Genomic DNA, 20,932 nt, shown 5'->3' with positions numbered 1-20,932 from the left:
GTAAGCGCAGCAAGATCTGCAGTGGTGGAGCCCCTCGAGGAATTATTGGTTTTGTGGCGGTTTTGGGGGAATAGAATTGTCATCAGCCTGGGCATCAGTATTCAGTATGTGTGGAATTTCAGTTTTCATAACAAGTTTTGCATGCCTCATTTCACCAGAAGAGCAAGAGCAATTTCTTCTTCTTATTATTTTCTGCAAAATGATTTTTTTTCCATTTGCTCCTAGCTGCTGTTTGAAAGAAGGGGGAGCTAGGATTCACAATTCTTAGAACCTCTTCACCTGAGAAGTGAGAACTGATAAAAAGACACCTTGACAAACCTTGTGAAGGGAACAAGCATGTACATCCGATTCTAATCTGAATTACCACCTGATTTGCCCTCTCGGCTCTGTCTGCGATTTGCCTGGCAATTTGAATTCAGGATGCTACAAGCATCCTCATCACCAATGCTAGTGTACAACATTATTTTGTCGCATGTTTGCACCAGTATACATACACATATACATATAAAGAGAGAGAAAGAAAAAAAAAGAAAAAAAAGGGGACGGCCTTGGCTGACCCCATTCCTCTGGCTGGCCCAAACTCCCTGCCAGGCCGACCCAGCCTGGCTCCCTCTCCTCCTTACCCGCCTGCCTTATCCCCTCACCCGAGCTGCCCCTTATCCTTTTCCTCTGGCGGCCGGCCTCCTGTTCTTCTTCTCGGCCCCGTCGCCACCTGCCGCCTCGCGCCCGTGCCTCTTCCCTGAGCTCGTCACCTTCTCGTCCCTCTGCTCCCTGGGCCTCACGCCCAAGCACGTGCCACGGCCTCGCTCGTGCCGTGCCCGAGCTGCTCGCCCCTCTTTCAAGCGCGTCGCGCCTAGCCCGCCGCCTCTAGCCGGTGGACCGTGCCGCCTGATCCGTTCTCCAAATCGATTCATCCTCAACCGTGCCCGATCAGGACTCTTCTTCAAATCCCTAACAACCTCGTGCTTATCTCGTGGGAGACCCGGTGGTGCCTGTAAGTGTATACAATCTATCCATATGTTTATATATCTATCAATATATGCTGTGGAAGCTAATGACTAGTGACTTGGCCGTACCGGTCGAATTCATTGATCCGCAACGAATTTCCTAGCCTAACTTGGTCGTGAAGTTGAGGACAGATAACCCCCGGATTAAGGGGAAGAGTAACAAGAAGAAAATAAGGGTCATAAGAGAAATGACCAAATCACACATGCTTGACATGTCAACCTACGTAGGAAGGGCTATGCTAGAAATATAAGATAAAGACTACATCATACCTCCCTACAACTTTAAGTAAGCGTGATACGTCCGAAACCTAATATAAGTATTCAATTTAATTGGTCGATCAAGAATCTAACATAAAGATTAGTGATCACTTTATTTGTATAATACTAATGCCAAAGTCGAGCAGACTCGTAGTCCCTGACTCAGCCGATCTCCCTCAAAATTGTACCAAGATCTCATCGACGTTATAAAGAGGTAAAGAAAATCATCATATATAAAATTATTATAAATCATTTATGAATTGATAATTATTTATTGACATTCGAATAGGACCTACAAGTGGTATGTAACGAAAGGTGGGATACACGATGTGGCCATGCTGGATGCAATGGCGGTTTGTACACATTTTCCAGTAATTATACATCTCTAATGCTTGTATCTCACTATTCATGACGAAGAGTTTATTGAACTAATGAATACGTTGCGTTTTTATTTGAAGTGCCCCAAGCAAGGTTTCGATACCATTCTTTGTGGATATTATGTTTGCCAGTTTCTTAGGGTAAACAGGAGGTACACAACGAACCCCAAGGACGTAAGTCATCATTGCACTTGCACATTCTTATTTGGTTCTATTTCCGTTGTCAGTAGTGTTTTAGCTCTTTAAGTTGTGTTTTCATTCCAGGCACGGATGATCGAACCTATCCACACCTCTCTCGAAGACGAAGATATCCAAAATATCCAACATGATATGTGCCGATTCATCATGCACGAAGTCATCCACAAGAGTGGCAGATTCTTCGATCTCGGAGGCGAATTGGCTAGCCATCCGAGGCTTTGTGAGCGGGAGATGAAAGAATACTTGTGTTGAATATTTGGCTTGTGATGTAAAAATATTGTACTTGTGAATAATTTTGTATTTGTGTTAAGTATTAGACTTGTGTTGATTCAAATGCTGTTGAAATCTGTGATGTTGGAATCTATCTTGAAAATATGTTAAAATCTGGAGAGAATAAAATATATACTCATATTATCTTTTGAATTAAATACATACCACATACGGGTCCTTATGTCGCCCACATGTAGGAATCTACATATCTTTAGACGGTTGCAAAAGAGGTCGCATGTGAAAACCTATTATTACAGACGGTTCACTTAAGAAATTACCTGTGATAATCGATTTACATAGACGGTTACTTAAGAGAATCGTCTGTGGAAGTAACCGCAAAGTAACCATATGTGGAAATAGCTTTCCACAAACGGTTCTCTTAAGTAACCGCCTGTGTAAATTGATTATCACAGGCGGTTTCTTAACTGAACCGTCTGTGATAATAGTTTTTCACAGGTGGTCTCTTTTGAGCATGTAAAAATCGTCTATTTCTACAGGCCTTTGATCGCAGACGGGTTGGCTAAACGCCTATGTAAATGGGTTATAACCCACCTCTAAAAATAGCTTTTTATCAGTGAGTAAAATGTATAATGAGAAACTGTACTTTATGATTTCGACATAAATGAATAAAATTTATATATTTCGATTATTACATTCTCATGTATCTTATATACTTTATATATTAACACACCCGTAACATTACATACACAGTTTTTAACACAAACTCGACGCGAGTTTCCCTGTTCATCACCAGTCTTCTTCCCCATGCATCCATCAAGCAACCAGACCTGCTGTGTTTATGCGTTGTCGAGCTTCTCTGGGACCCTGTCTCTGTCTGTCACACTACACGACGACAACACTAGGAGGAGCACTACGCAAAGGGTACCAAATTGAAAAGATGAATGAAGACAAGCTACAGTGTCGTCTCGTCTTGTACGCGTGCGTCTCTGGACGTGCTCGTCCTCGTGCTGTCTCAAGGAAGTGAGCAGTCGGGCACTCGGGCATGCGGGCCGCTCAATCATGGCGACGCTGAACGGAGAAGCACCATGCCGTCTAGCTTAGGTGTCGCCTGGCTGAGCTCTGGAGGTCCTCGAGTCGTCGGGGGACGGCGGGCTTGTTCGGTTGGGTAGATCATGCCATGGAGCTGAGCATCGCCTCTCTTGCAGCTCGAATCCGAATGAATGCTCACGTCCTTGTCTTTGCCAACACAGCAGCGGCGGCTGCAACAGGAGAAAGAAAACAAGACAAAACATCACCACGCTTGTTGCATCGATCGATCTTGTTGAATTATAAAATTGTTCATCTTTTCTCTTAGGTTTTAGTGAACTATTTGATATATACAGCTCAATATAGTATTAAAATTAGTTATCTCAGCTTCGAATCTGATGAGTGAATTAAACAGTATTAAAATATAAATGAATTGCTCACTTTTAAATAAACTGGTTTTTACATCGCCGATGATTGTGATGAACTGGTTTTTACATGCAATCGAATAGATCTCATCTGCAAGCCGTGCTCCTCGTGGCATGCACAGCACAGCATGCATGGCCTGTGACTGTGATGGGGGTCAGAGCCCCATGCCATCCTGCTGCTGCAATGGAAGCCAGGCAACCAGCCCATGTGTGTGGCGTTGTTGCTGGCACGGCAAGCCATCAGATTCGGCCTGCCGTCCAATGTTGTTCGTATCAGAAAGAAGAAAAGGGCACCAGTGTTGCAGCTTTACAGGCGTGCCATTTTTTCTTCGGTTGAAATACAGTAACTGATCTAATCGATCGGTTGATCAATGGGTGCATTGGCTACCTTGAGACACAAACATTTGCAGGATAATAAAAGTGACTCCTGCTGCTTGGGCACAAGATCTGCTGGTAGGGCACAAGATCTGCTGCAGTTTCCGGAAGCGATCGACTTGTTGCAGGGAAATCTTCCAACTTGAAGAAGCAACCTAAACACTCGTAACACATGCCCAAATCATCCCCGTGCAGCGCCAAGATTGAGCGCAGCACAGTGCGCGCCCAACAGGGAGAAAGGACGGATGGAATCTGACGGAGTCGTCCCAGCGTGCGTGCACATCTGACGTCCCAGCGTGCGGCCACAGAGCCGGTTTGTTCTCACACGCACTCTAGTTGTAACTTTAAAAGTTATCCGTTACAACCCGTTAAGTAAGATAGTTACAACACGTAAAGATCCATCTCACCCATCAGAATGGTATATGAAAGATTTTTTTGTCGATTTGAATAGTTAAAATACAATATCTCTAAAAATATATATCCGATTTTTATCTGTTTAAAGCATATTGTTAAAAAAATACGTTTAACAAAATAAGATCTATGAAAGCTATATTCTGATGAAATTTTAGAATTGTTATATAGTTACAATATGATAGACATCCAGTTACAATTTATGCTATACTGCAATTATAACTTAAGATAGTAACTGATCTATTTTGTGGATCGTAACTATATTATTTTTGATAGTAACTAGGGGTGTGTGCAGAGATAAACAAGTTACGATCACATGACAAAAATGATATAATTATGACCAGAGAAGGTATCGAATTACGACCAGAGAAGGTACTAAGTTACGACCATATATATTTTTTAGTAACTGACATATCTTGTGGATTGCAACTATATTTCTTTTGAGATCGTAACTGGAGGTATACACAGAGGTAAACAAGTTATGATCACATGATAAAAAGTACATAATTATGATTAGAGAAAGTTACCGAGTTGCGACTATATATATTTATAGCAATTGATCTATATTATGGATCGCAACTATACTGATTTTAGGATCGTAACTGAAGGTGTGCGCAGAGGTGAACAAGTTACTGCTTGTGCGCGGAGGTGAACAAGCAGTATAATTGCGACCATGCATATTAGTAGTAACTGACCTATCTTGTGGATCGTAAATATACTATTTTTTGATCATAGTTGGGGGATGGCGTAACAATGAACTGCATTGCGTATAGGCACATGATAGATATACAATATATATATATGGATCAAGTATATACATATAATGATGTCATAAATAAAATAATAAAACAATATCATTAACTTAAACGTACATTTGTTCTGACAAAAAGGGACCAGCGATATAGCGGAACTAAGCGTAATCTTCATCTTCAATTGGAAAACTCCACAGGCAATCGACAGAGAGTACACCCTAGAATGCGACATCCTCTGCGAAGTCCTCAAATTCTGCCCCAACTGAACAACATTATTTGGGTATAGCTAGTGTGAGTACATAGAATACTAATCAAGTGTGAGAAAATATGACATGTGACCAATATCTTGGATGGCTTAACTCAGAGGTTTATTTGCATAAATGTCATTTCAGTAGTAAAACAGTTATAAAAGTAACCTATTTACTCTGTGAAAAATTCTTTAAAAGTTGAGCCAAGATCCTAACCACCATGCTCCATATCAGAGGTTCCAACCACCTCTAATCAACGACCAACTCGAATCATAGTTTCCACTATTGTGACCCAGCAGATCCATGCCAAAATCCATCTAAACCCCATGACTAATCATATGAGGAGTCCATACCACTCATGATCGTGAGCACAACTGATATACCAGTTTTTACTATGTAGATATCGTGTACTTTATCCACAAGTCATAATTTCCATTACATATTGATCAAACACTTACACACTTCCGAGGTGTGTGTCCAGAAAACCACTACAAAGCTTTTCCATCGTCTCTCTCAGCACGTGTTGATCCACTGAGGTCCACCATTATGGGAGTATACCCTCCACTCCAGAAGCCCCCTCTTGCACATTACAGATCCTGGAAGTACACCTTTCCATCCCCGTACCACCAAATGATCTTCACCATGCTGAAAAGATAGCGAATTACTTGGCTACGGCCGTCCCATACCAGACTTGTGGTCGTATTATTTTCATAGGTGGTCGCGCCACGAACTGGTCCTTAACAAGGTCTGGGCAAGACCGTCATCATCCAACACATGGTAATAACCAATTATCCGATAAAGCCCACAATCTTGCATGAAACACATCTACAGGCCAACCAATACGCCAAACTTTCCCAGACCCTAGTTTCCATGTCTATACATTTTTACCGAAGTTAACATTATGATCCAAATATCATTAATCAATTTATTAAACCTATACTACCCATTAATAAATGTAACTAAGCATTTTCTACCCATAACATGATAACCAAAACTACGGCTACAAGGAATATTAGGGAATGTTAGTAAACCCTAACCATAAAATATCATATTTGACTAGCATGCAAGTTGTAAAATAAAGCTCTATAAAAATAGGCGTAAGATGTTCAAGGACACTTGCCTTCTTCGTTGAGATGCTCGAAAACATTGAAGTCTTGATCTAAGATGTTGTCTAATGTTTCCAGGACAAACTTCTCTACACATGAACAAAACAAGAAACACTAAAAATAAGCACTAAACAAAGCTAACACAGCAAACAAATGCTAATGATAGCTAGGGCACGATTTTAGGAAGATTTGGGCGCAAGAACCGCCTAAATCGTAGCAACGACGTGAAAACTACGGCTAAATGAATATTAAATAGCTAAAAATGATGAAAACTATTTTTTTGAATTAAACTTAATTTTTAAAAGGCCTAAAACATTTATTCAAAAAATTTAATAATTATTTTATAGCATAAAACCGAATAAAACAATTTTATAGAATTTATTTGCATTTTTCTAGAATTAAAACTAATTTTATATGCATAAAAACATATTAAAAGAATTTATTTTATCACAGTAAACATATTTAAACATTCTTAGAATTAATCTTGATTTTCTAAACTATTTTCCAAATTAAAAAATTTATTCTAACATTTTTGCATTAATTTTAACACTAAAACTAATTTTAGAAATAAAACAGAACTAAAAATATATTAAAAACATTTATCTAAATTTTTCTATTTTCTGGAATGTTTTCTAAATAGAAAACCAATTTTTCAGAATATCTATTTTTGCAATTTATTCCTCTAAAAGAAATTCGAATTACAACGCAACGATGACGTCATCGGGTTGACTAGGCTGCTGACATAGCGAAAAGCGCTAACTAGACTTGCCATGTCGGACATCTACACACACGTGGCATGCTGACTAGGCAAAAGAGCTGATGGGCCTCTTTATTAAATTGGAACCGAACACTACTGATCGGACAGCCAGGATCGCAAAAATGAACTAGTACGCAGAACTTCTAATCCTAGCCGCGTACTAAGGATCGGACGGTGGGAGGGCGGGGCTATCTCGGCTCTGGCTTGGAAGGTGACAACGATGAGTCAGGGATGGTCGGAGAAGACTCGGTATAGCGTTGAGATGCTTGGGAGTCGATGACGAACGGTGAAGTGCAACCAGAAGATGCTGGCGAACTCGTTTCAATTCTTGGATGGAGTTGGGGCAGCTCGGGATGACTTGGCGACGTCAGGCTTCAACGGAGGATGCTCAGCGACGATGAGAGCTTGGTGCGGTGGCGAAAACTCAATGGCAAGTGGTCGAAGACGAAGAGGTGAGGATGGAGAACAAGGGCGTGCACTCGGATGATGTCGGGTAAGCGTGGAACATCACAACAATGACGATGATGTGCAGCGTATCTTCGGCAACGGCGCACAAGCTCTCTGGTGGCTAGAACTCGACGTTGTGCTAGGGAGTGATGTGCTTCTGTTGGACCTAGTCGTGGTTTCACCGCTCCCCTGCATGAAGAGAAGAAGTGGTACCACTCTGAGAGATTGGATGCAGGGAAGGCACCGATGATGCTAGTAGAGATGCTACAACGTCCGAGGTACACCATGGCGCCACCACAACGGTCTTTGTTAGCCTCACCCTGGACATAAGGAGTGGATCGGGCAGGTGTGCATCTACAGCTCCCCGGAGGGCAACGACATCTATGAGATCATGGGAATCCACAAGGCAATAGCAGTCTGGGCAAGCTTCAGAGCATGGATCTGAGACGCAACGAGGCAGGCGATGGCTCGCATCTGTGAGCGCCACAGGAGCACCTTGAGCGGGACTTCCTACAACTATTTTTCTCGTTGGAAGCGTGGGAGAAGGGACATCAAGGTGAAGTCAACCACGCATGAGGAGAGTGGCATGGTTCGTGAGCAGGTACTTTTGGCTACAACACTACATTAGAATATGGATGAGGCTTTGGATGAGCTTTAGGAGACACACGAGCGCCTTCTGGACGCAGAAGCACTAATAAGGGATTTACAAAGAGCCTCAATGGGATGTCTAGCCCTTTTGACTCTGATGATCAGTCTGTTCACTCGCCTTCTCGCAAGAGGCTACACCGTAGTGACCTTTCTAGCTCCAAGTTTTTGGGGACACCAACCAGTCAGTTGACGGACCAGCCGCTGGATCTCGTGCTTAGGATACCACCATGAGATAGTTTTAATAAATCATTTAGAATCATTTTGCTTGCTTTAATAACTGGTGAAATGCTTGAGTGATAGATTTGTTTAGTTGTGTGTGCTCGATGCGAGCTATGGGTCGCCTTTGGCACCTTGTCCACAGTCGTATTCCCTTTATAATACTTTAAGTTTAATTCAGTTGAATCATTTTTCTTCTAATGCTATCTTGTATCGTTATTCACCTTTGTCATTCTTGTTTCCAACCTTTCTTTCTGATCATATGATGAACACCTACTCAAGGAGGAACACCAACAACTCCAACGCCAACTCCAATACAACATCAGCAACAACAATGTCAACCAGCAGCTGCCAAACCCCCACACAGATGCAAGCTCCTCCTCCACTGCAGAACAGGTTGGGGAAATTTATGAGGACCAAACCACTCGTGTTCTCTTAGGCTGTGGAACCCATGGATGTTGATGATTGGTTAAAGGACAAGGAGAAGAAGCTTCGGATAGCTCAATGCAATGATAGGGAAAAGGCCTTGTTCGCCTCGCATCAACTCACCGGACTCGCTGTAGACTGGTGGGATGCTTACACCAATGCCCATGAAGACCGTCAGGCTATCACTTAGGGAGAGTTTAGAAACAACTTCTGTACTCATCATATACCTGCTAGAGCCATGAAGATTAGAAAAAGGAATTCCATAAACTAAAGCAGGGATCAATGTCTGTGAGTGAATATGTTGCCAAATTCACTCAGCTATCAAGGTATGCCCCAAAAGATGTGGATACTGACGAAAAGAAGCAGTAGCACTTCCTGGAGTGATTGAATGATGGAATTCAGTATGCATTACTTCCTCAGGACTATGCCAGTTTCCATACCATGTTAAGGATTGGTTCGTGAAGCGACCACTTATGAAAATAGTACAACCACAAGCCTGATATGGGATGGGACTAACCGAGTAATTCGGTATTCTCTCAGCATGGAGAATATCATTTGGTGGTACAGGGATAGAAGTGTGTACTTCCTGGAACCACAAGGTGTAAGAGGGGGCTTTTGGAGTGGAGGGTGTACTCGCACAACGGTGGAATCTTAGCGGGTTGACACGTGCTGAGAGGGGTGTTGGAAAGGCTTTACAGAGGATTCCTAGTGCACACCTTAGAGGTGTGTAAGAGTCTTCCGTCGACCAACGGATACTTGGCAAAACAGGAAGACACGTCTTGTCGGTTAAGTGTACAATCTCTGTAGAGTGAAAACTGATATATCAGTTGTGCTCATGGTTATGAAAGCATGGACTTCTCACATGATCAGTCAGGTGTTTTTGGGTTGGTTTTGAGTTGGATCTTGTGGATCATAGTGGTAGGAACTGTGATTCGAGTTAGCTTTATTTTATGATTTGAGTTAGCTTTGTTTAGAGGTGGTTGGAACCTAAGTTGTGGAGCAAGATGGTTGGAACTTTGGTGTAGGAACCATCCAAATTTTATCCGAATTAATCATTAGGATGATTATTTAATAAGATGAGAGCTAGCACACACCCATTTTTTGACATGTCACGTGCTAACCCACATCTCATCAAAATGATTGCAACCCACAATGATTAACCCAAATCTAATTCCGGTAGTTCTTAAGTTACAAATCATTAAGTTATTATAGTTTCAACAATTTCCAGGACAACGAATGCTAGGAGAACAAAATACACAGTTTCACCTCCTAGTCGGTTAGGGTTACTACACAGCGGAATTTAAGTTCATAATAACAAAAGATAGGTTGCACCATTTCCCTTGAGACACCACCCCGAAACAACACGAGTAGCTCACACTACTCTTACCCATCGCGAACATCAACGGGCATGAAGTAACTGTACACTACTTCTTCCGCACGTGCAAAACTCAACAAAAACAAGGTGAGTGCGAAGGTACTCGCAAGACTTAATTCATATTAGGTACATATAATAATCCGACTCCAATGATTATGTATTTAAGGATGCGTAGCAAGGAATTGGACACAAGGTTAAATGAATTTATATACAAAAACATTTTATTGACTCAAGTGTGAGAGCATCTATAACTTAACAACTTGTACCTTCACAACATGAGGTAATAACCATAAACATATTTGTCACTAGATCATATTCTCTACGATTGATGCAAAAAGCCACTTCCCAACAAACCATAACATCCCAACGTCGAAAACTCTACGATTGATACAGATAGACATAAGCATGCTCATAACCAATAGCGCGACAATTCGAATTGATCTTACACCCTGCATGGGGTTACATCTTTACCCACACGACTCGGGTCCATCCACTTGGCCCCCAAGACAGCCTTTCTCATACCCGAAACTAATGTATCAGTATGAAAAGTGCTTAAACCGACAGCAAACAACGGTCAGTGCTTAATCGATGCAAATGGTCTATGACATTCGAGTTCCTTTCTCGAACTACCTCTGACACCGTTCACATCGCGTCTCATTCTCACAACTCATACAGTCTAACATCATTTTTATTGTGAAGCAATAATTAAGCCCTATAGCTCGTGAATGATGGTCAAACCACCGCTCGACTTCTACCGAGGATCTATGTATTGGTAAGCATCTCGGATAAATTTTAAGTTAGACAACAATATTATTATACCCAGGTTACAAGGATATGGATCATCAATAGTTCAAGGTAGAAACGATGCATCAACATAGGTTCTACCCACAAATCCCGACATCGACTCGCTAAAATGCATAACATACATAAAGCGATAATTTATCATGTTAGACACCAGAAGATCCAAAGTAAAAGGTGAAATATGCTTAGATATTTGTCTTATTGCTCCGGGGCTTCGCTCACGTATAGTTCCGGTTCAGTGTCGGCCTTAACCACTTGAATCGTTGACGCGCCACTCTCTAAACAATTTAAGAATGCATAAATAAACAAATAAACATAAATGTATACTTATGACGATGATTGTGAACAAGATAAAATGCGCCAAGTTTTGAAAGCATTTGCAAAAGAATGCCTAAGCGATTGGTTTAAACGAGGTTTGAATCTCGTATACGACAACCTAATGTTACAATATACTGAGTAGCTGGCAGTCAGACCAGGGGAGTCGAATAGAGAAGAAAACAGTATTGAGTAGACCTGGCGGTTAGACCGGACCCATGGCGGTTAGATCAGCTCTAGTGGCAGTCTAGCGGTCAGATCGGCTCTAGTGGTAGTCTAAATCCTAACTATAGAATTTGATTGGAAGTTTGACCGGCCAAGTCATAATCTAGTGGTCAGACTAGACTTAGCGATGGTCAGACCACTGAGCCTGGCAAACGACACCTCGCCGAGGTCACCAGCGAAGGCTCCAGTGGTGCCTTCGACCATGAAAGGTACCAAAACACTCTACAAGGCTACGAAATGAGGATCGGTTAGAGATCGGGAATTATCACACCCGATTTTAATGGACAAAATCAGATGTGGCTTATGCGTGTCTAGGATGTTCAACACATATAAGGATGTCATAGGTGAAGTAACAAAAGCAATACTTTTACAGAATAAATATTAACTCTTACAACAATTGACATATATTATCTTCTATAAAAATATCTGCAGCGGAACAGAAGCACTGGTGCCCAACAATACCGCAAGCAACCGACCGGAGGACACTCGTCTAGAACGTTACAACATCGTCTTGATAGTCTTCAACATCTTCACTCACTGAGCAGTACCACACATGTCGCATGCCATAGAGAAAATAACAAGTGTTAGCACATGACTCACTCACAAGTGTGGGAAAGATAATGATATGTAGGCTTACAATAAGAATAGGCTAACACATGGTATATTTGCGTAAATACGAGTAAAGAAAACGGTAATATAATTCAAAAGCATTAAGCAATTATTAAGTGAATATAACCTAACAACCTAACAACTAGACATTACCCAAGGATAACCACCTTACAAACCATAACCATCCAACCATCACCCGTATCATCAACCTATAGCCAAACTATTACCATGACCAACTAATAATGTGAGAATCCAAGTCTCCCATAACCGTGTGCATGGCTGTTATAATAGTTTTACACTATGTAGAGATTGTCTAACTTTTAGCCACGGGTCGTGATATCCATATTTCCGTGTTGCGCAAACACTTAACACACGCCAGTGGTGTGTCGCCAGGAGATCACTACACAGCATGGTCCATCAATTAGGTCATGGTACTCCAACGAATGTCAGTCAGGTGTCTAATTGATATGCTAAGCCTTACTCATATCGGTCTCATGTTTGGTACGATATTTCTTGGGTTGTCGCTCCACGAACCGATCCTTATATTTGTCACTTGGGTAAAGACTATCTAACGGGGAAATAACCAACAAAACCTAACACTTTTTCTTGGAACGTATCCACAAGCCCACCACATGAACCACTATTATCAAACCAACTCATTGCCCAAGTCCTAGGGTTCCATATTACTAAAACAAGTTCATCGTCACCATTGCATATATCCACTAAACATGTATATGACACTTCCCAACATCCCAAAAGCATGACTAAGCAATTCTATCTAAGAGACTCATATCAACTACCACTTAGGCTTCAATGAATGTAAAGGAATAACTAGGTAAACTCTAACATAGGTGGCTACCCATCAAGTTGATAGATATTACATGTAATTTGTAAAACAAAATATTTTAAAACATAGGTTCAAAATGATCAAGGAGTACACTTACCTTTTACCCAACGTTGCTCAGTGTTGACAAAACCTTAGTCTTGAAGTCCCTTGAACTATTTTGAAACGTTATCGACTAATCACAGGAACTATCGACAAACAACACAAAGCAAACACTAAGAATAATATACCAAATATCATCAAAACACTTTAAAAACACTATAGTTAGATAGGTATGATTTTAGAAATATTTAGATGTAAGAATCGTCTAAATCAGAGTTAAGGTAAAAGAGAATGGGCTTTCGGAAGATGGATTAGGCTAAAAAGGAAAGACTAGTTTACTGGAGTTATCTTCCTATGGGAAAAAAGTTTATTGTGCAATCATTACGCCATGCTTGATAACATCATTATGCATGGTTCAAGAAGTATAGGGCTGACTATACTAAGGAGGATGATGTGGTGCTGACTTGGCATGTTATGCAAGCATCGATTTGGATTAAAGAAGAGGTACGCCGAGGTCCAGTCTCGACCACCCATGATCAAATGGCCGGGGTTACGCTTCTAGGTTAAGGATACTACCGGTAAGTCTACATAGCGGTGGCAGCTCGGGTTTCATCGAAGATAGCGATCGGGCGCGTGGCCACTGACATTGAAATTGGGTTTCGGTGGCATTTTAGCGAAACAATGGATACATGGTGTAAAGCGCAGAAAGTTTAACTCAAAGGCATGATTAGTTTTGGAAGGGGTTGTCCAAGGTAGCGGCAAAACATAGACGACTACCACTAGGTTTGGTGGTGACTGTGAACAGATGCAGCAACAAAGACGCTCGCGTTCCAGTAGATTGGCTATGAGTTTTGAGGAACCATCTGAATAGAGACGTTCATATTCATCGAAAACACAATGCTATAGCACGGGTTTAGGCAGATCATCCCCTGAGAGGAAGAACGATCAACAGAGATGAGACGGGTGATAGTTGTGACATGCCGCGGTGCGCAATCACGTTCCGGTCGTGTCGCTCCTCAAACAGTGAAGGAATCCTAGGGTCAAGTAGAAGACTCTATGGGATACGTCGTGACACAGATGGCACATCCATACAGCTTCTATATTGACAGGGAACGCGAATGCAATTCTGGTGCGCGTGCAGAACGCGTCCAAAGTGGAGCAGCGGGCACGGTGATCGCGTTCCTAGGGGCATCGGTGCTCTAATAGCTGATTTGGTTGAAGAGGGCATGGAACACATCCTGGGGCACAATTTGGACAAAGGTTATGGTGATTAGACCTATGGTCGGCCAGAAACTTCAATGCCAATCGGTAATGGTGCGGCTGTCCGCGATGGCTACGTAGATTGGGCTTTGGCCAGGGCTAGGGCTTGACTACGGACTTAGTATGATGGTAAAACAATAGTAAGGGAGGAGAAGAAGGGGTACTCAGATTACTTTGATGGTCGAGGAAAGTGGATTCACGGAGACGACGATGTAGCGCATCACGGGCGGCGGTGGCGGCGACTCCGGCGAACGGCAATGCACGGACAGGGCAGCAGGAGCGTCTAGGGCTTGGGGCCATGGAATAGGGGTAGGAGATGGCAAGAAACTCCTATTTATAGGGCTAGCGGCAGTTGGTTGAGGTGGAGTTCAAGCCAGACACGACTCGGGTTTGAGTTTGAGTCGGTTACGATTTTTTTTTTTCGCAACTCTCTATTCCGAGGATGATATCTCCACCGTCTGAACTCCAAATTAGACTTTTCTAGACTCTAAATTATAGTACTAAAAAATATCTACAACTTTGGTATTCATTAGAACTTCTAAAAACGCCATATTGAGTTTCAAAAATGCACCATAATATAAACTGTTTGAACTTAGACTTATCTGCGCAGCACTGATTTTGAAAGCTATAACTCCTAGCTGCATTATCCAAAAGGATACTTTTATAGGTTCAAATGGAAGCTCTCGACGAGACCTACAACTTTGGTATTATCAATATCTGTATTTGAGGCCGTCTTGAACTCTGAAACTATGTGGGAAGAAGAGGATATCCAGAACTCCGCGAATATCTATAGATTTCGTGGATCTTTTTTGTTGGACCTTCTAAAAGACTTAGCTAAGAGTTTGGACTTGAGCAAGATTGAGCCCAAAGACACTTTAGGTATATCTAGGGTTTAGAAAAGAAACTTTTGCAGAGAAATTTGAATTGAACTAGAGAAGGATTAGATATGATTAATGATTAAATAGAGAATTTTGAATTCCAACCATTAATATCCTTAACTTATTCACTATTGAGTTTTACAAAAACCTTTTTGAAACAACATATATTGATCAATTGGTTAAGAAAATAGGTTTTAAACCTATTCTATTGGTAAAGCTATTTAATAATCTTGAAAAAATTTAAAAAATTGTAAATTCTGAAAATCAGGGTGTTAGAGGAACGGTAGGGAAACAGTAGGAGAAGTCTCATCTCGGTGTGGGGAAGCTTTTTAGGGGGTTAGCCAACTCCGTGGAAGTTTCGATTCGAAGATCGGGCTCCGGAGTGGGGTTTGGCCTTGAGGTGGAAGAAGTCACATTGAAGTGTCTCTGTCGAAGAAGATGGCGGGAAGGAGCTCGGGAAAACCTTTGGGGAGCTTAGGGAAGTCTTCTCTGTCAATTTTCGGCCATCGAGGTGGTTGAAGTGATCCTCTCTCTTGTCGATTTGGTTAAGGGGAGGGAGTGCATGAACGAGATAAAGAGCGAGTGAGAGTTGGTCGATGGCTTTAAGTGGAGCCTCTACGCTCTGGCGGTCAAACCGCGGGGTTCCTAATAGAGGGAAGGGCCCACGTGCTAAAAGCTTTCGTTATTTTCCTTGTTTCTTGTTGTTCTTTTTCTTTTCATTCTTAAATGACTTTGAGGTCTTCCTAACTATCTCTAAACGATTTTCACTCAGGATATATATATACACACACATACATAGTGGAAATACGCATTAATCAGTAACGTAACATTTTTGAAATGTATTTAATTACTTAAATTAAAACCAACCACATGAAGCATGATGTCATAATGATTATACATACTTTATGATTATATTCGGGTTTTGGGGTGTGACACTTGGCTCAGGTCTTAAGAATATCTTACATGGGAAATAGGTTGTCTTTATAAAAAGTTGACTACAAAATGGTATTTATACAAATAAACCCCTGAATTAAGCCTATCTTGACTTTTGTCCCTTATGTCATACTTTTCAATACTTACTGAGTATTTCATATACTCACGCTTGCTCTCTCCTCTCGTTGCTACTCAAAAGGTGAAGAGTATGAGGATTTCCCAGAAGATGAAGCTGAGTTCTAGGTGGGTGACTTTTTGATCGATTGCCTATGGAGTTAGACGTTGCGCTGAGTTTATTTTTTGCTACTTTATAATTTCCTTTTAGACTCTTGGATCGTTGATTAATAAAAGTAATATTGTAATAATGGATATTCACTATATGGAAAATGCTTTTAGTAACGGGTGATAACCGTCGTTAGTGACGGGTCCCATACCTGTAACTCCGAACGTGTCACTAATGTGAGATTATTAGTGTTGTGTCACTAATGACCCGTCACTGATGAGATCATCAGTGACGGGCCGTAATTGTGACCCGTCACTAATGACTGAACATTAGTGAGTGTCGTAATCTTGACCCATCACTAATAACTGATGAACATTTTTTGTGTTTTTTGACACGAAACAATTAAAAAAATCACTCAAGCCCATCGCATATATCCCACAAGCCACGTTATTTTTCACGCAGTTTTTAATCTGTGTTCAGTCGGAATCGAACCGTTGACCTCTCCCTCACGTGCGTAGCCCTTTACCATCTCTACTATCACGTAGTTGTGATAGAAACCAGATATTTTATCCTTTTAACATTTTTTGCCGAAGGTCATTAGTGACAGGTTAGAACCGTGACTTGTCACTAATAACAGAATAGTGATGGGTCAGAACTATGACTCGTCACCAAAGACTGAACATTAGTAACGGGTCATAATATTGACCTGTCACTAATGACTGATTTTGCTAAATTTCATCAAAGGTTATAATTTTACATATAAAATTTTTCTTCATCCAAATTTGTATTAATATTTTATGAATTTTTGAATATCTCATACAAACGATCGCAAATTTGATAGGTGATCCAGAGTGCCTTCAATAAAATGGGCATAACTTTTGCATACAGACTCTAATTTTAATGTTTCTGTACTATATAAAAATCTACAGAAAAAGTTACATCTATTTCTCCCCCACTACGTTGGGTTCAGATAATTTTTTGAGGCCAAATTCGATCGAGAGGATTGAGTTCTCACCCCCTGATGTTTCTGCACTATTTTCAAAACACGCGTTTATGTCCATAGCCGCCATCCCTTACATCAAACTTGAGTAGAAATATACAATAATTCCTATTCTAGTGCTGGTGAGTTGAAAAAATAAAAGAAAAATAAAAAATATTTATAAATAGCCTATTGCATCCAATCTATTCTAAAATAAAAGACTTTGTAAATCTAACTAGTCCGACTTTCTTTCTTGAGATACAGGTAGTTTTGATAGTTCAAAAGGAACAACAATGAATCCAATCCAATCAATTAAAAACTAGGATAAAATAAATAATCAACTCCTATCCAATTAATCAAAATTAATAACAATGAGTATCTTAAGTGTCTGACAAATGCTTGGTGCTACGAGTACAACATACAACTCTATATTTTTTCTTTTTTCCCCTCATAACTTTGTTTCATTTTCCATTTAGTGCTGCTGAGGTGAGAAAAATTAAGAGAAAAATAAAAAAAAATACCATCATTAGTGACGAGTCACAACTTTATTCGTCGCTAAGGATAGACCTAGGATAATCCATCATTGATGAATTAGTCATTAGTGATGGGTTATAAATAAACCCGTCTCTAATAACTGGTTTAAGACGATACGTCACTGATGAGTTAATCGTTAGTGATTGGTCACAACTTAATCTATCACTATTGTTGTTACTCATGTTACAACCCATCACTAATAACCACTCATTAGTGACGGGTCAACATCGGATCCCGATTAGATAGTACGTTAGTAACGAGTCACAGTAAGATCCGTCACTAATACGTCTTCAGTGATGGGTCCTGACGATTAGTCATTAATTTCGTATCTTCTTTATCTATTTTTTATATAATAATTATATCTACTACTCACTTATAATATCACTATATATATATATATATATAAAACTTAATCTTAGTATATATATATGTATAGTTTATATTAGATTTCATCTTAAAACCGTGTGCTGTCCCACAAATCAGCCTCCTACTTTGCGTGATCGCAGGACATCATAGTACAGCGCGATCCTCCATGCACCAACCACACGCCGTGGGTGCGTGCGTGCGTGTCAGCTGCAGCGTGGTGGACGAGAAGAGAAGATGCGGAGCCACGCGCGCACGCATCAGTTCGTCCGCACCGCACCGCGCCGCGCCGCGCCGGCACCAGAGCCGTGGCGCCGTCGTTTCTGGTTTCTTACTCCCCCGGCCAGCACCGGAGAGGGAGGAGGGCGTGTCCGCACGTCGAGAAACAAACGACAACGAAACACGCACAACAACACAAGTTCAGGAAGAAACAAAATGACCAAGAACGGCATGGTTTAAGGAAACAGAAATAAACAGGTTCAGAAACAAAACAAGACAAAATTGATCGAGGACAAAGACCAGTTCTCTGATAACTTACATCTTTGATGATCATCTACCTACTAGTCAGATAGGCACGCTACGCCACGCCCATACAGGTGATTGAATCATCCGTATTTTTGTTGTAATGTTGTAAATATTTACAGATCCTAATACAGAAGTATAAGGAAAGTTGCATAATACAACAATAATGCTACATTGATAGCAACAAGTGCTAATATACATTGTAATGTACTAGTTGAATGTTCGTGTGTTGCAATGGAAGACAAAAGCCTACACGAGATTATAATATTGAATGGGTGAAAATATGCAAAAACAACTGAACCTAGGACAACATCATAAATACAGTGGCACAAACAACATGATAGTGATATTAGCCTAGATATATAACGAAAGTGCTTCACGTACGACTATGTTACGACTAATGACAGTGATCTTTGCCTCGTAATAGCAATGAAGAGAAAATATAGAAAATTTTAAAAATATTACAACTACTCTTTTACTTAGAAACACTAGATCATATTAAGGTTCTGTAGCAGTAAATATGGGCAAAACAGGAGAAGAGGAACAAAAAGAGGCTTCAGCAGCAGTACCTATTGCCAATGGAGGGTCGTTTTCTTGATTTCTCTGACATCGTTCCTCCACTGTGAAGGGCATACGTTATTGAACACTAGGTGATTAAGCATCTCTTACCTTGGCTCTTTGATTACTTGCATCAGGTAACTGACATCATCCTGAATCCTTAAATGGGTAAAAATGTTGGATGTTGATTTAACAATGAGAGAAACCCATGTCAACCTGAGAGAGATAGCACCGTGGTCCTTCAAACATGCTTTGCATCTAATTTCTGTGATGAATTGTTAGATGCCCTGTCTGAATTTAGCGGGAAGGACTTGTACCACAAGCTCTTCTCCAGTTGTGTGGACTAAAAGAGGAAAGAACATCCAAATTTGATAGAAAAGAAACAAGAAATTGTGTTGAAAATATGATCTTCAATAGAAACAACCATCCCTCTCTGATCTATCAATTGAGAGCTGCTTAAGTATGGAGGTCAGGCGTAAGCCCATTTTCCCCATCTCATCAAGTAGCCTGTGGAACTGATCAAGCTTCCCGAGCATATACTTTGCACGCATCACCACATTGTATGTCAATAGATCAGGCAAGTGCCCCTCGAGGAGCATTTTCTCGTGAACCCACTCGATCAACAAGTACTGCTCTATTGTACGAAGCGTGTGCAGTATCGTGTTGAATGTGTTCCTGAACGGCCGATAGTTGAAAGTGCCTGGCTTGATGAACCTCTCCACCTTCCTCCGCCTCAACCCAACCTGCCCAAATATGCATATCAAGAGAAGGAATGTCCGGACGGAGATAGGCAGCCCTCTTGTCCGCCATCTCCTCAAATAATCCACATCGCCTTGACCTCCCCACACTCAGCAAAGACCTTCATCACAAGGTTGTACATGCTCACGCCGCGCCGGTACCCCTCCTGCTGCCCTGCCCACACGAAGAACTTGTACGCCAGCTTTGGATTGGTCATCCTTATCTTGTTGTGGATTGGTTATTATTTTTCTGTTGAAGATTGCATGTTGACGTACTTCCTTCCTCTGTGCTTTGTTGTGTGCCCTTGATTGGCCGATTGACTCCCTGTTATTCATTTCTTGATGCTTAATGCTTGAAGATAGATTTGACAATAGAGAGAAATATGTGCGATGTATGAAGTGAAGGAAGAAGCGCTAATTTTTGGTCTGGAGCTCACCGATAAAATAGTGGCCGATGCCCTAGGAGTGCAGAGGCCTGGACGCTTAGTATATAGTATACATGTGTATCCACTGTTGACTCAGTTAGTGTCCGGCTTAGGAGTGGACTCCAAGAAACAAGCCCTTAGGAGTGGACTCCAATCATGCACGCACGCACGCCACAAGCATGCATGTGAGCCTCTGCCACAGCAAGGACAAACAGATGCTGTTGGTGCTCGATCAGTAGCGGTAACAAGCAGGGACACGCTTGGCCGCCCAGGAAAGGATCCCTTATCTCTTGCTGGGAAATGTGGCAATGGAGGTTACTCCCTGATGTCAACCGGAGAGCTAATCATGCATGACTCCTTCTTCCTTCTCTGCAAAACACAACAAACTTAATGATTACTAC

This window comes from Phragmites australis, chromosome 22 (assembly GCF_958298935.1).
Source record: "Phragmites australis chromosome 22, lpPhrAust1.1, whole genome shotgun sequence".
NCBI classification, from domain to species: domain Eukaryota; kingdom Viridiplantae; phylum Streptophyta; class Magnoliopsida; order Poales; family Poaceae; genus Phragmites; species Phragmites australis.
This window is presented reverse-complemented; position numbering follows the sequence as displayed.